Source organism: Oryzias latipes, chromosome 2 (genome assembly GCF_053564925.1).
Source record: "Oryzias latipes strain Hd-rR chromosome 2, Olatipes_Hd-rR_3.1".
In the NCBI taxonomy this organism is placed as follows: Eukaryota; Metazoa; Chordata; class Actinopteri; order Beloniformes; family Adrianichthyidae; genus Oryzias; species Oryzias latipes.
The window spans coordinates 24,727,698-24,744,991 of record NC_136238.1 but is presented as its reverse complement, the minus strand read 5'-3'; the positions used below and the strand labels follow the sequence as shown (position 1 = coordinate 24,744,991).

At 40.9% G+C, this 17,294-nt stretch overlaps 2 protein-coding genes and 1 long non-coding RNA gene across 6 annotated transcripts in view; 2 read left to right on the top strand and 1 right to left on the bottom strand.

The window, feature by feature from the left end:
- The window catches only part of LOC144986719 (NLR family CARD domain-containing protein 3-like), a 674,722-nt gene that overhangs the window by 465,745 nt on the left and 191,683 nt on the right, over positions 1–17,294 (bottom strand). The window lies entirely within an intron of this gene.
- The window catches only part of LOC144987779 (uncharacterized), a 149,000-nt gene that overhangs the window by 107,299 nt on the left and 24,407 nt on the right, over positions 1–17,294 (top strand). The window lies entirely within an intron of this gene.
- On the top strand, positions 923–15,640 carry LOC144988306 (uncharacterized). The gene is made up of 4 exons (XR_013652169.1): positions 923–4,305; positions 4,682–4,948; positions 9,870–14,970; positions 15,082–15,640. It is a non-coding gene; the product is annotated as an uncharacterized LOC144988306 (long non-coding RNA).

Sequence of the window (17,294 nt, the reverse complement as noted above, 5' to 3'; positions counted from 1 at the left end):
CACACCATTCTAATGACGTATCTAGTATGTTTACATCTTCCCTTACTGAATAATAAAAAAGCCTTTTAGCCTTGAGGACAGAGAGAGAGGACAGCCACAGAGCCTAACAGGTCGTGTTTCTCCACCTCTCCCCTTTTGACTCTAGTGTGTCTTTTCATTTCTGCACATTTCATTTTTGGACGTCCTGAACCATCTGAATCTGTGAAGGCCGGACAGGAGGCCAACAACTTGGAGACACAGACGGGGGGTTGAGGACGGTTTTTCCTGAGGAATTTGGCCTGGATGAAGGGTTTCTCACGAGTGGACTGACGACACGGGTGAACCCTACAAAGGTAAGCAGAAACCTGTCAATCAAATTCTGCATTGGGCGTAGCCAAATCAAGAGTCTGATGTCCACAAAGTGAGTAACTCAGTAAATTGTAGAATTGTACATTTGGGAAAATTATATTATTTAAGAAAAGTGACAATAAGGTTTACAGAATAAGAGAAAAAAAGAAAAATTGATGAAGTGTCCTAGAGTTTGGAAACTCCAACAGTTCTCTGACGGGAGGCTGGTTCACTGGGTTTGTTGTCCCGGGAAGGTGAGGACCCCCCAAGTACAGAATGGTTGTTGTTGTCCAATGTTGTTGAGGAATTCTAAATCAGAATAGAAATATTTGTAATATTATTCTGTAAATGAGGATTGAGGTTTAACACAGAGAGGAAGGTGCAGGTGTGTGTGTGTGTGTGTGTGTGTGTGTGTGTGACAGAAAGACAGAAAAAAATGGGGGGGGGGACATGAGGGTTAATGCTACTTACATACTAAATATATATATAATATAATAATAATAATATAATAATATAATAGAACTACATACTCACTGGGCAATAATTTTAACTGGGGGAGGGGGGGGGGGGGCATTAGGTTCTATAATTGGATAGAAGGGCCGGACCAGGAGCAGATGTGTGGAGTGAGAATGATATAACATTGAATGTAGATGAAAACATTTGGATTGAAAATTATATTCTAAAAGAGAATATTCTAGAGTCTTTGGTTTAAAACCTTTGTTCCCATTTTAGATCATGTTTTGATTGTGAAGTCCTTTGGCACCTTCAAGGAGATGTAAACCTCTACATGAATAAAGTTTAATTCCTTCATGATCTTTTTAATAAAAGAAAAAAAAAAGAAATAAATTATTTATGAAATAAGACAAACATTCAGGAAAAGTATACTAATACATTTAAAAAAACAAAACAAACAAAAAAACAAAAAATAGTGGATCCTCTCCCGTCATAATCCTAACTTTAAGGGCTGCAGCTCATCACGTCTCACGGTTTGTGTAGCTGCGTTGTGTCCTGTACGTCTGTTTCTCATCCAGAAATTCCAGAAGTTTATGGCAGTAAAACTCACTTTCTACACTTTGTTGTGTACTTTGTGCTTTTGTGTAAAGGTTTTGATTGTCTTAAAAGTTATGGACTGTATAATTCTTTGCTTTGTCTGCATTTTAACAAACCATTTGTAGTTGTGTGTGTGAATTGTGTTTGTGTTTAGTTGGAGTTGTGTGTGTTTAGTTGGAGTTGTGTTGGTGACATGGCTAAAGGGAGATAAAGAGCAGCAGGGGCTCTGGGGACAGCAGGAGGTCAGAGGTCATTGGGGAACAGCGTATGCAGAAGCAAATGAAACACAGCAAGGAGGATCTGATGACGTCTGACAGGACAGAGCAGTGAAGAAAGACAACGTCTTCCCTCTGGGGGGGTCAGAACAAACAGGAGGATGAGATGATTTGATTTTTTGATTTGATTTGATTTGAAATGGTTTATTTCAAGCAATTAAGTAGAAATAATACACAACAGCAATATAAACATCAGTTATACATTCATACAGTAACTGATCAAACTTAGGATAATTAGACATACTAATAAATATTGCTTGAAAGGGAGTGGAAGGAAGTGAACTTATATAATCCCACCCCGTTATACTATAACCATTTTATTACATGATTTATCAATATCCGGTTCCCATCTTTTATCAGACAGAATTAAAAATCATAAGATATCGATAAAGCACATGACAAAGATGAATTACTTAAGTATTATGCAAAAATAACTATTTTAGAAATCAACATGGCAAATGCAGTATCTGAGATATATGCAGATTATGTTACTTATAAAAGTCATTCATATGATTATAACATAATACTATATCAGTAAAGCAGACAACATTGTTTCAGGAATTTTCATAGCAAAATTTCATCAAGTATCAAAAGTTAAAAACATGTGCAAAATTATGCTACATTAGGAAAGATTTTTGAATCATTTTATCAAGTTTTGGAGAAAGTGAAGTAATATCATTAAAAGTCAATCAATTTAACAATTTTCAATAAGTGATTAATCATTTGTTTTAGCTCCTGCTGTCAGCTTTGTTCGAGGTTTGATCTGTACTCCAGTGAGAATGACATTATTCATCCTTACCTGCTGTTCCACATCGTCCAGTCTTTTCTCCAGAATCTCGACCCGGTTATCTTAGATGCTCGTTTTGAGCCCGAAATCTTCGGAACTCTTCCATCATTGGTCCATAAAGGATTTCAGCGTGGCTTGATTATCATCAAGAGTCTGTTTTAGGTCTCGTATTCCTGGGTTTTCTTCGGGGGCATGGTCAGCTCTGTTTTTTGGAGAAAATCAACTTTTTAAGTAATTTAAAGATAGTTGTATTGGCAGAGAGGCACGCCACGCGTCCTGCTGTGTGACCCGGAACCAGAATCCTAAGATGCACCTAAGATACACTGTGACAAAGCAGGTTGGTCTGGGGACTGCTTATCCAACAGGATGATGGACGTACAGCACACACATATATACTAAATAAAAAATAAAAACTATTTTGGATAAACGGAAGGTTGCAGTATTAGGGGCTCCTAAATCTTTAATAAAACAACAGGTGATGTAATTTCTATAGATGGATGTTTGTTAGTAAACTTTTTCTGGAATCACACTGCATAGAAATGTTGTTAGTTCAATCCAGCTTTTCCAAACACACAAATAGATATAATAAGACTTAATATAAATAAATAAAATAAAAAAGGGAAGAAGATTTTGAGGTTTGAACAGACAATGCTTACATTCATTCTGTCCACTGACGGTGCTGTAGATAAATTCTAATCAGTGATACTGTTTGGACCCACATCCTAGAGATTCAGCCTCTCCTCACAGCTGCAGGTCTGCAGCCTTGAGTTTCCCAGGGAGATGCAGTCAGAGTGCTTTGTTTGGAATTAGCTGCAAATGGTGTAGAGGCGTTACCCAGTCCTTGCCTGAGACAGACTTCTATTTCCAGTGGCTTGACGTAGCTTTTGAAATCAGGAAAGAAAGCCACTTAGATGTCTGTGCATGCTGGTGTCATTCAATAAAAACAGAGGATACGGTGTCTGCACAGTGTTAACTAAACAACTAATGTTTCCTCAGACTAGGAGTTGGTATGATGATATGATTCAAACCAACAAATTCACACTAACAGACCCAAACTATAACAAATGCACCTGAAAGAGAGAAACAATTATGGATTAAATGTTTAATGTCAAAAAGACAATAAATAGGAAGAAGTCAATAAACAGTTAATTGAATTGCAGCTGGTAGAGGCTAGACAGAAAGCAAATAAAGAAATACACAAATAAATAAATGAATAAAAAAATAAAATTAAATATAGAAATACAATGTCTTAGGCTCACAACTGAGGCTCAGTAAGTCGCATTTGTCTGGTGCATTTCCGCTAAGTCTGGCCTAGTTTCATTTTACAAACTATAACTCACCTATGAACAGTTTTATCTAGTATGTTTTCATCTTCCCTTACTGAATGATAAAAATCATTTTAGCCTTGAGGACAGAGAGAGGACAGCCACAGAGCCTAACAGGTCGTGTTTCTCCACCTCTCCCCTTTTGGAAAAGGTTGGACAATCTATGCAGACTCTTGTGTGTCTTTTCATTTCTGCTCATTTCATTTTTGGACGTCCTGAACCATCAGAATCTGTGAAGGCCGGACAGGAGGCCAACAAAAGACAACGTGGATTGCTGTGATTGTGAGACTAGCAGATGATCGATCGGAGCTGCAGTGAAGAGGACGGCGGTGTTTGTGGGAGTTGGAGCTGAAGATCGGAGCAGGAACCATGTCTTCCCTTCAGTCTCTGAGAGAGTTGATCAGCGAGCGACTAGCTGCTGCTGCTGAAGAAATCTGCAGACTCTGTGAAGGAACCATCGTCCAGTACGAGGAGGAGCTCTGTCGTCAGCGCAGACTGCTGGATGTCATCTGGAAACCACAGCTGCAGCTACACCACGTAGGTAAGTCTCCTTCATCAGAGAAACTTTGAGCTTCATGCTTTTCTTTTTGGGGACCCGTCTGTCACTCAGTGGTGGTTCTACACTAACTTACCCCCCGGGGGATAAACCAATCATTTTCCTGTTTTACTTTGTGTACTAATTGTGCTACAAATAAATTGCCTTGTCTTACTCTCACAAGTACAATTCACCAAAAAGTTACTTAAGTAAATGTAACTTGTCACTACCCACCTCTGCATATATATTTATTTCCATTAGTCTCTTCTGGTCCTCCAGACTCCTCAGGCATTTTCTCCAATGATCACAGAGTTTATTGATGCTTGAAAAAACCCAAAAGGAGACATATAAAAGGCTCCTTGTTGTGTTTTTGTCCCTGCAGGCCTCCCCCAGCATTGGATGACTGAAGAGGAAGATCTCTGCAACCAGCAGAGGAATTTCAGAGTGGAACAGGAGGAACCAGAACCTCCACAGATTAAAGAAGAACTGCAGAGCTTTAATGTAACTGATAGTCAGGATGAAGAAGAAAACCAAAATGAAGAATCAACATCAACTACAGATGAAGAGACAGACCCACATAACAGAGATCAGAGGAAGAGGAGGGACAGAAGTCATGTCCAAAGTGTGGACAGCTCTCACATGTCAGCAGGTCAGTGTGACTCTGATTTTCATCTCCACACTATTGGTATGTTCACTTCAACAACGGTTCTATCTTGAGCTTCAAGCTCTCCAAACATGCAGTCCATCAACAGCGTGTCCTGGAAGAGTCTCTTCTGTCCCTTCCAGTTGAAAAGACAGAAGACATTGTTGGTCAGTGCAGCCGACAAAATTATTCAAATCAGATGATCTTAGTTAGTCCCTCCAGCTAACGACAAACAGGAAACCTTAACAGATCAAAGAGAAAATTGTTAGCAGATAAAAAAAGTACAATCTGTTTTGTCGTCTGTGGTTCTAAGTTTGTAGTTCAGTTCTTTTCAGCAGATTTCTCTCTCAAACCCAAAATCCATCTAAACCTCTTTGATGTCTCCATGTCTCCAATTCCAGACATTCAGACAGATTCTATTTCCAAAACTACATTTCAAGCTAAAACCCAAAGACAGGGTCCTGCTCATGGATCTGCAGACAGAAAAGATTCAAACCTGAACACATCAGTGAAAAACTGCTTAGTGTCAGAATTGTTCTCCATCTTTTTCTGGACTGATTCTTCCTCCAGTGCAGCTTCATCTTCATCAAACTGCTCCTCATTGGTGGGTGGAAACACAACAGGGAGGTTTTTCTGTGTCCAGTTCAGCTCCATGAATGTTCAGGCTGTTTAATGTCAGTGATTTCAGTTTAGAAAAACTGCATCTCTGCTGAGATTTGCTTCACTTCCATAAGAACCTCAGCAGCATCAGGATCATTTTGTTGATGGTTTGTCTGTGGAATGACATTTCATACTCATAGCTTCAGTGAAGATCAAGAGTCTGGAACCTTTAACACTAAAAGAACCATCTGATCCAGTTTCTTCCAGACCAAAACCCAACAAGAGCCACAAAGTCCACTTCACTGTTTAACAAAATACTTTTTATTTCTGTTTTTCTGGCTGTTAAGACAATCATTTATAAAATGTGGCTTTCAAAATGTAAAAAAAGTATTATGACAGTTTTATTACAGCTGTCATGAGATGATTTTTTTGTGTGATTAATTCAAGATTCAAGATTCAAGAATCAAGAAGTGTTTATTGCCATATTCGGTGAAGTTTCCCAGAATAGGAATTTGCTTTGGTGCAAGTGTGCAAAATAAAACAGAAGAACAGTAAGCAACAAAAATTAATAAAAAAAAATTACACAATGGTCAGAACAATAAATAAATAGAGTAAGTAGTGCAAACAGTGCCAAAAACAGTGCAAACTGAGGATGATCAAGGTGCAGGTAGTGGGCTGGTGACTGACTGGACATTGAAGTGAAGTTTAAGGGGGGGAGAAGTTAAAGGGTGTTGAAGAGTCTGACTGCAGAGGGAAAGAAACTGTTCTTGTGTCTTGAGGTTCTGGTCCTGATGGACCTTAGCCTCCTGCCTGAAGGGAGGAGTTCCAGTAGGTCATGTCCAGGGTAAGAAGGGTCGGCAGCTATCCGGCCTGCACGTCCCTGGTATCTGGAGACATATAGTTCCTGGACAGATGGGAGGCTGCAGCCGATCACTTTCTCTGCAATACGCTGCAGTCTGCTTATGTCCCTGGCTGTGGCTCCAGCGTACCACACAGTGATGGAGGAGGTGAGGATGGACTAAATGATGGCCGTGTAGAACTGCACCATCATCTGGGCCGGCAGCCGGGACTTCTTCAACTGCCGCAGGAAGTACATCCTCTGCTGGGCCTTTTTGAGCAGAGAGCTGATGGAAGGCTCCCACTTAAGGTCCTGAGTGATGGTGGAACCGAGGAAACGGACAGAGTCCACAACGGTGATGGTAGAGTCTGTCACGGTGAGAGGGGATGAGGGGGCTGTGACTTTCCTGAAGTCCACTATCATCTCCACTGTCTTCTGGGTGTTCAGCTCCAGGTTATTGATGCTGCACCACGACACCAGCCGGTCCAACTCCCTCCTATAGGCAGACTCATCATCATTAGAGATGAGTCCGATGAGGGTGGTGTCATCTGCAAACATGATCAGTTTAACAGAGTCATGGCTGGAGGTGCAGCAGTTGGTGTACAGGGAGAAGAGCAGAGGGGAAAGTACACAGCCCTGTGGAGTTCCTATGCTGATGAATTGGGTGGGCACACACTGCCTCCGGTCCGTTAGGAAGTCAGTGATCCACCTGCAGGTGCAGTCAGGCACGTTGAGCTGGAGGAGCTTTTCCTGGAGCAGAGAGGGGAGGATGGTGTTGAACGCAGAGCTGAAGTCCACGAACAGGATCCTAGCATAGGTTCCCGGGGAGTCCAGGTGCTGCAGGATGAAGTGGAGGGCCAGGTTGATAGCGTCGTCTACAGACCTGTTGGCTCTATAGGCGAACCGCAGTGGGTCCAGGAGGGGGTAGGTGAGGGATTTGAGGTGGGAGAGGACCAGACGCTCGAATGACTTGATGACTACAGACGTAAGTACCACAGGCCTGTAGTCATTGAGGCCAGTTATGCAGGGCTTTTTGGGGACAGGGACAATGGTGGACAGTTTGAAGCAGGCCAGGAGGTGGCAGGACTCCAGGGAGGTGTTGACGATGTCTGTGAAGACTGCTGCCAGTTCGCCTGCACAGTGTTTCAAGGTGGCAGGGGAGATGCCATCCGGGCCAGGAGCCTTCCGTAAGTTTTGCTTCCGGAAAAGCTTGAGCACCTCCTCTTCTGTCACTGAGAGGACAGTGGTGGGGAAGAGGTGGTCCGGGGGAGTCATAGGCTACGTTCACACTGCAGGGCTTAATAGTCAATTCGGATTTTTTGAAAAAATCCGATTTTTTTGCAAGACCGTTCACATTTCCTAGTAAATCCGAATTTTTGTGATCTCCAGTGTGACTGTGACAAGATCCAAACGAGACCCGCATGCGCAGAAGAATACTCAACGGTGAACGACGTCACTCGTTGTTTGCGGAAGTTGCTAACGTAGATGTCAACAGCAGTTTTTTTCAAGAGCAGTGTTGTCAACAGCGGAGCTCTTTTGCATTATTACATTTATTTTCACAAAGGAGCAGCAATCTTCTCATTTTAAGAAGGCATTGGAGCCGGTGCGCACGTGTGTCTGTGCGCACGGCCCGTTGTTGCGTGTCGATTACATATGATTCGGAATTAGGTGGCCTGGCCGGTCAGCCTGCGGTCGCAATTGATTGGAATCAGGACACCATACCCAAGTGGCCCGGGTCCCATTTGAAAAGATCGGATCTGTGTCGTTCAGACTGTCATGAAAAGATCGGAATTGGGTCGCAAAGGGGCAAAAAAATTGGAATTGGGTCATTTCAGCCTGCAGTGTGAACATAGCCATACTGTCCTCAGTGATAGTGGGGGAGGAATGTGGCTCCAAAGTTGCTGAGGAAACCTGTTCAGTGAGGGGGGAGGGGGTGGGACTTCAAATCTGGCATAAAAGGTGTTAAGCCTCTCAGCCAGTTGAAGGTCGTCAGCAGCATGTTGGGCTCTGGGCTAGTTGGTGATTTGCCTAAGCCCTCTCCAAACAGAGGTGACATTGTTGACCGAGAATTGCTCTTCCAGGCGTTTATTGTACCGATAGTCTCTTTGGATTTTTAGACTTGGAAAGAAAATGATCATTTCTTCTCACAATGACCTTTCTCCCCCAGTGGGGTCATCAGGGGTCCATTCACTCAGTGGTGTTACTGCCCACCTATATAAATGCTGCCACTTCCTTTCAATAAAACTTTAACATTTTGCACAACATACATTACTTGTTTGATGTACGACAGCAGCTACTTCCTGTTCCAAATAGCTGCTGTCACCAAACTCCAATAGACCTATATAGAAAAATAGGCAGCTGTTACTCAGTCATTCTAAATAGACAGAATTACCATTCTTGCTGTGAAACATTTTTTCTTAATATCTTGTTGCTAATCATAGTTTTACAATACATACAGTGGGGGTGTAACGATACGCTAAAAACTAATTTCGGTTCGGTTCAGAGTTTCATAGGGCTCGGTTCGATACGTTTTGGTTCAGTACGGCTGTTTAACAAATCTGCCTGATATGAACTGCTATTTTATGAGCTAGTAAGTTATTGATATTTATTGTTTGTGTTTTGCTGTCAGACACCTGAATTTCTCCCTTGGGAGATTAATAAAGCTTTAATCTATCTATTTTCTGTATTTTTTATGTACAAAAAGCCAGAAAATAATTACTTGCAAAATGTATTTATTGGTTTTATATAACAATAAATAAAATTGACCTCTGTAGGTGATCTGCTTAATAAAATAAGAAACAACTATTAGCTGCCAGGAACAAAAAAATTTGGATAATTAACACTGGCCTGAAAAATTAACTTGCACCTTTATTTTCTTGTATACCCGATTTTTTCAATCGGGTCATGCCGTTTTAAGAGCATTAACAGATCTATTCTGTGGCATACACTATCTTTGTGTAACGATGTCAACACAACAGCATTCCCCACAGGAGAGCGTAGGCTAAGCATTACCCATGCTGATCCTGTGGACATGCGCACTGTCACCTCCATCACCTGATAGCTGTTGAAGCTGAAGTGCAAAGATGTTTCTGACCATGGAAGGCGGATCTTCCTTCAGGGTTCACCTCCCCCTGTGGACTTATTGCTGTTCTCCATAACTGAGCTACACAAACTGAACGGGCGCTCACACACAGTCTTACGCTGCGCGCGACACGTTCTGCCCCCACCCCCCCCTTCCTACAGGCACGCAATTGCAGAAACCGGTGAGAGTCTCGGCGGAATACCGCGAGTAACAGTAGTTCCGCCTCAACGCAAAGTTAATACATTTGCAGGTAAAAAATAAACAAACCGAAAAACCAAAACGGTACGAACGTGAACCGATCCGAAAGTGCTGTACCGAAACGGTTCGGTCCAACTACGTGTACCGTTACAACCCTAGCATACAGTCACTATAACAAATAAAAAAGGCCTCTACTTGTGTTTCTGCAGGCCTCCCCCAGCGTTTGATGACTGAAGAGGAAGATCTCTGCATCCAGCAGAGGAACTTCAGAGTGGAACAGCAAGAACCGGAACCTCCACAGATTAAAGAGGAATCAGGGGAAATCTGCATCATTCAGGATGAAGATCAGCTTGATCTGAAGCAGGAGACTGATACCTTGATGGAGATTCCTACTTATGAGGAAAATGAGAACAGTGAAGCAGATCTAAACAATCAGCAGAGCTTTAATGTAACTGATAGTCAGGATGAAGAAGGAAACCAACATGAAGAATCAACATCAATTACAGATGAAGAGACAGACCAACAGAACAGAGATCAGAGGAAGAAAAGAGACAGAAGTCATGTCCAAAGTGTGGACAGCTCTCACATGTCAGCAGGTCCGTGTGACTCTGATGTTAGAAAAAATCCCAAGAAGACAAATCTTGGTAAGAAATACAAAAAATCTCAAAAAGAAGAGAAACTTTCCTCTATCAAGTCTGGTAAAAACTCAGGAATAATTACTAACCCATCTGACCATATGGAAACTGGGTCTGATGAAAGATGTTATATCTGTAAAGAATGTGGTAAAAGCTTTTGTAACATATCTCTGTTCAGAATTCACGCAAGAATCCATGCAGAAGATGAGAGATTTTCTTGTAAAGAATGTGAGAAAAGTTTTAGTCACAGATCTAGTCTCAAAACACACATGAGAACTCATACAGGAGAAATGCCTTTTTCTTGTAAAGAATGTGATACAAGTTTTCGTCATGGGGCTAGTCTCAAAAGACACATGATGACTCACACAGGAGAAAAGCCTTTTTTTTGTAAAGAATGTAAAAAAAGTTTTAATCAAATATCTACTCTCAAAACACACATGAGAACTCACACAGGAGAAAAGCCTTTTTCTTGTAAAGAATGTAAAAAAAGTTTTAGTCGAATATATCATCTCAAAACACACATGAGAACTCACACAGGAGAAAAGCCTTTTTTTTGTAAAGAATGTAAAAAAAGTTTTCAGCAAATAGCTACTCTCAAAACACACATGAGAACTCACACAGGAGAAAAGCCTTTTTCTTGTAAAGAATGTAAAAAAAGTTTTAATCAAATATCTACTCTCAAAACACACATGAGAACTCACACAGGAGAAAAGCCTTTTTCTTGTAAAGAATGTAAAAAAAGTTTTAGTCGAATATATAATCTCAAAACACACATGAGAACTCACACAGGAGAAAAGCCTTTTTCTTGTAAAGAATGTGATTCAAGTTTTAGTTGCAGATCTAGTCTTCAGACACACATGAGAACTCACAAGACTTTCTCTTCACAAACGATGTAATAAAGGAGTTAATGTAAACTCTAAATTCTAAACTTTTCTGATAAGAGGTCGACACCTCAACCTTTGCACCACAGTCAAAGACTTTATTTTACAGGAGGGAAAAATCTGATGGCCTCCATACCATATTGATGAAGTAACTTCATTAGAGGGAGGCACAAGTGAGTTTTTAATGTGTAGAAATGAAGTTTTCTACTAATTTATTGTTATAATATGATACTTTTACTTTCTATTAGTTTTGTTTTAGGTTTTCATTTTCTCTATATAAAAAGCAAAAAAAAGTAATGGATCAATACATTTGAATCTTTGTGTAATGATATTAGACGAAGAGTTTTACTGCTGACAAAATATGTACAACCTTTTCATAAAATGAATTGTTTTAGATGTACCTGCAAATAGAAATGAGTTGTTTGTTTTGAGTCATTAGAGCTAATTCTTGAATGTCTTCATTATGGTTGAAATGTTTTTTTATACATCTTTAATTTTAGGCAAGGCAAGGCAAGTTTATTTGTATAGCAGAATTCGTACACAAAGTAATTCAAGGTGCTTCACAAAACAGAAAAATGCATTCAAATCACAATACATCATAGAAATAATCAACGCAAAATTTTCTTCAAAAGCAAAGATAAAATTAGAAAATTGATTTAAAAAGAAAGGAAAACTTTTTCGGCACTGGCAGTCATATCACGCTAAGTCGCGGTCAAAGTCGTCAGCAAAATCAAAGATAAGACAAAAGCAAGATTTGACACAACGCATGCAAAAACATGCATTTTGCAAATGCAAAAAAAAAAAAAAAAGTTAAAGCAAAAAAGGTAAAGCAGAATAAAAAATTATTAAAAAGCAAATATTTAATATTTTCTCTTGCAACTTAGAAAGTTTTGTGTGCAACGTGATGGCAGAAATATCACTCCATATTTCTCAAGGTTTTTTTCCATCTGTGACGACACGGTGAGATGAGAGGACATCAGTGTGCTTCTGGAACACATACAGAAATAGTAACTTGGCACAAATCGACACTGAAGGAGTATTGTAAAGATTTTCAGAGTTGTGTTTAAAGAGATATCCTGGTGAGTTGAAGATTGTTTTTCAGTTTTTTTAATAAGCTAACCACAAGCGCATGATGAAGCCAATAGGAGAAAGGTTGCTTATATGTTTCTGTAATTACTTTATTATTGAGGTGAAATATGATCTTTCAGCCTATTGATATGATCATTGTGTTTTACAGTGCTGGTAGTCCTGTTCATTTTCTCTCCTTTTTTATTTGCAATGTCTAAGATGGCTGACTCGTAATCTTTATAAATACAGCAGTGTGTGGTAAAAATGCACTTGGGAGCAATGATGTATTGCTCTGAATGCAGAATAATCTTGGATTTTAAGTTTTCTAACCAAAATAAAGTCTAAAGCTTACTGACATACGTTCTGAAAAAACACATGTGCTTTGACACAGGGGCTTTATCTCTTTATCTTCTTGTTTACATTCTTTTTATTCCAGAAACTATTCAAGAGTTGACACAATTCCAGTGGATTCTTTTGTGGAGAAAGCAGCCTCACACTGAGATGCAGCGCTGCACAGTAGGGACGTGATTACGTAATCACCTTGAATCAGCTGATTCTGCAGCGCAGAGAAGAGGCTTTGTTACAGTATATCAGGATGACCCAAATGCAGGACCAGACTCCAACGTTGAGGGAAGATCCAGAACTCTTTTCATAAAAAACACCACATTCGTTGGTTAAAACTCCACCAAAATAACCAGGGGGGTATTCCAGGAAGCTTGTTTAAACTAGCCTGACTTTAACCCTGAACTCTCGCTGAAATCCCCCTGAACTTGCTTACTCTGGGTTAGGCCTGGGGGATAAATCGATCAAATGAATTAATTCGAATTTTTTGTTACGGGCGATTTCAAAAATAACTAAATCGAGTTTTTATGTGGCGCAGTTTTGGCTCCCCAGAGCTTCCGTAGCGTTAGTTTCACGTGGCGACAATCGACACACGAAGCAGCTAGCGACAGCATGGCTACCGGTGACAGTGGGAAGTTTGTTCCCAAGAAAGGAATAAAATCATCTGTTGTTTGGAACTGGTCTGGGTTTACTGCCACAGACCTGGAGGAAGAGACCCCCCCCCCCCCCACGCTGCCTAAAGCCCATCGGAGTCAAAGGCTCTCACGGTCGCTCGCGTAGCACGCGCCCAGTCCTCTTAAACACGCACGCGCCCTGACACACACACACATATACTCATGCTACAACGCCTGTATAGTTAGTTCATTAGTTAGTTAGTTAGTTAGTTGTTACTGTTATTTGTTAATAAAGAATACTGCGTTGTAATTATTAATTGTACCGGTAGATTCATTTGCGATGCGGCCGCCGTAGGATTTTGTTTTCTGAGGAGGCGGCCGCGAGGGGGGAGGGGGGGTTGACCGTGACTCCTGCTGCTTCATCATCTTCTCCGTGGAAAAGACGAGGTTTCTGAATTTAATTTAAACCTTAGAGCCCAGATGTGAGCTGTATTGTTAATCCTTTAGAAAATGGTGCTACTGTCAAGGTAAATGTTTGTGTCCTTTTAGTGGGACTTTGAGTAAGGAAGTAACCTTTATATTTTGGACAAGTGAAAACAAGTTTAGAATAACGAAATTAGACAAAAACAAGACAAAAAATTATATAAAACAGGTTAAAATTATTTAAACACAAGTCCAAAAAGAAAAAGAAGAAAAATCTCATACTTAACTTTGATTCCAAGAGCGTGTTCATTTATTTATTATTCATCCCAGAAATGGGGGTTACATTTGTCTTGGGTTTGATTAAATAAAAGCAACATTTGCTTGAACTTGTCTGCCGTTTGTACTTATTGCTTTCCTTAAGTAGGGTGGGGGGTGGGGGTGGGGGGGGAATCGGGAAATAATCAGAAATCGAATTAAAAAATCGAATTTATTTTTAGGCCATATCGCCCAGCCCTACACTGGGTATGTCGGTTTCAAAAGACCGGATATGATTTGGTGTAATAACGCTAGACTTGGTAATCCTGGGTTAATGCACGTGCAAGTCATGTACATAAAGACATTCTCAATGGATCGCCGATTTCTGGAGTCACCATGGAAATGCGTGGTGGAAAAACTAGAGAAAGCTACACTTCAGTGAGACGGAGTCTGAGATTTTAATGACAGCGTATGAAGATTATAAAACCATCAAAAATTCTGATGGATTCTGATTATGATGGACTTCATAAAGATGAGTCCTCCCACTTTGGTTTGTGTCAAATGTAGAAAAACTCAAAGAACCAAAATCAATCCAGTTTGGATCAATTCTGCCTTTCAGATCTTTGGAAAAACTGAAGGAATCTCTGCATCCCAGATTTCTGCAGGTTTTCAATCTCCTCTTTGATCTGATTGAATGTGTCCATCAAGGTCTTTGAAAGCATCATTTTCTCCTCCTCCTCCTTCTTCTTGAGGGTCTCTCTGAGTGAGGAGATCTCCCCCAAAAGGGAGGACTGTTCTTGCTGCCGTTCACTGCTGCCGTTCTGCTTCCAGGTTCTTGTGGTTCTCCATCAGAGCTGGTCTCCATGGGACTGTTGCCTCCCTCTGTGGTGTCAGTCAGTCAGGAGGTGGGAGGGAGGGATGGAGGAGTCTTTGTCCTTCTGGACATGTTCCTCCTGCTCCTTCTTTCCCAGAGTTCCTGCAACCAGACAGAGTCTTTGTGCTTTGGAGCTGCTTCTCTTGGATGAAGCGCTTGGTTAGCTCACTTTGATCTCTTTCATGTGGGACTTTGTCTTGAAGCGGATCAAACTGAAGGTGGGACTCCCAAAGCAAACGTTCTGGGATGTTTGCTTCAGCTCTGTGCTTCTGTTCTCTGGTTGCTTCTTTGCTTTGGTTGCAGAGACCTGGAGCTCTCTCTCCATGCAGATCAGCAGCTTCTTTGGAGGCAGAGGCAGCTGTGTGGGAAGTCTCTGCAGGTCCAGAATCTTCTGATGGATCAGCAGCTGCTGCAGGTTCCTCTGGGTGGAAACACATTTCTGCCAAACAGAACATCTGTTTGTCTTTGTTTGGATGGAAAACGGAGGAAAAAAACTTCTTTGGAGAGAAATCTGCTTTGTTTCTTGTTGCTATGAGGTTGTTGAACAAATGTGGTCACTTTCACAGCTTCACTTCAAATGACTTCCAATAGACAGAAATTATACATTTACAGTTTATTAAAATAAGTTCGTGAAATATTTTTGATGTTTTTTCTGTAATTCTAGGTCTGATGTCTTCATACATGATGGCTAAAAGAACAAAAACCAAACCAAATCAGTCAGGTCTGTAGTTTGAACTTGTATTAGAAATGAGAAGGGCGACACCTTCTGGCTGTATCCAGAACTGCATCTTTTGGTCAGAAAAGTGTTGAAAAACCTCAATTGTGTCTCTAAAATGTCTGCAGTTTTTTTGTCTGAAGACATGAATAAAGTCTGGATTTGATCCTGAATGAATCTTCATATTTCTTTGTTCTTCAGTCTTTTTTTCAGTCTCAAACACACTGGTTCATTTGATCCTAATGAGAACATGTGTGAGGCTCCAACATGGCTGCCTTCACTGCAGGGGCCTGTTTCACAAAGGAGGTTCAACCAACTCTGAGGTCAAACCTGAACTCTGAGTTGGTCAATCGAGAGATTAACAACTCTGAGTTTTCAGTTTCAGAGCAGCTGATCTGAGTTAGATCAATCAACTCTGAGTGGACTGATTCGGAGGTGAGCGTGCGCACCGCGTCTATAAGAAGCCATTATCAATGGAGCGCAGATATCACGAGTCACCATGGCAACCGTGAAAAAAAGAGGTCTGCGTATTTTTCGCCAGCTGAACTTGACGTGCTGCTGCAGAGTTACAGTGAATATGAGCACATATTCCGGAAGAAAAGCAACACCGCTGCATCTGCAAAACAGAGACAGTTAGCGTGGGAAAACATAGCTGCTCAAGTTAATGCGTAAGTTTGCATTTAAATCATTGTTATAAAATATTGGCTGTAATAACTTTTTAAATAGCGTAAGGAGTGAAATAAAAAATGGGGATATTTAGGAGTACTTTTGAAGTGTTATTCCTGGTGTAAATGCATGAAATGCTGCATAGTGTACAGAACCAATCTGGGGGAAAATGCATTTAATGTCGGTAATGTTTAGAGGACTTTTTTGTTAACCTTCCCCTCTAGCAAACGTTGGTCATTTTAATATTAATACATGCAATTGTGTTTTTAAAAGTGAACTTTTGTCTACTGTTGAACCTTTCGCTGCGCGAAGACTTCTCCTTTCTTTTCTCTCGTCTTTCCGACGCGCAGGGGAGATTTCCTTCAGGGCCGAAGGGAATTCTCCTTCGGGGTTCACTTCCTGTTGGAAACCCTCAACCTCCAGAGCACACACCTCTGCTCCGTCCTCCCCCCCCCCCCCATCTGCACCTGCAATCGCCCCTCCCCTTGTCTCTCGTGGATCGCACCCCGCTCAGCACACACACGCTGCAACACTACCCTTGTATTGATCAAGTGGTATAGGTTTATATGGGATTAAGAAAGTAAGCAGTACTAGCAAATTGTGTTTCCATAAAATAATTGTTACATTAATCTAATTCAATGTCCCTGATTTCATTTTCACGTAGATGCAATCCTGCAGGAATTAAAAGAACATAGCAGCAGTTAAAAGTGAAAAAGAAATTGAGTCTTCTCAAAATCCTCGTACGAGGTAAATATAATTCTCTATGAATTAATGCAGCCTCCTCGTCTATTGGGTCCTCCAAAAAAGAACAAGCCATTCTTGTCACTTAGACCGTCTCTGTGTGACGGAAATGTGGGCAATGAAGGTTAAAGCGAAAAATATGTCGTTCGTCTTTAAAAAGGGGAGGGGACCGGCAGAAACTTTGAGTTTGGAGAATAAAACCTGCTCCCGACCAGGTTAGGTTCACAGCATAAGTAACCATGGACACTGACTCCGAGTATAAGTTACCTCTCTTTCAGAAACGGGTTTGACTTACTCTGCTTTCTCTGGTTTAACAAACCTCCCATTCTGAAACGGAAAACCCAGGGTTTCCCTGATTTCAGGGTTTATGAACTCAGAGTTTACACTTAACCTCCTTTCTGAAACAGGCCCCAGGTTCCT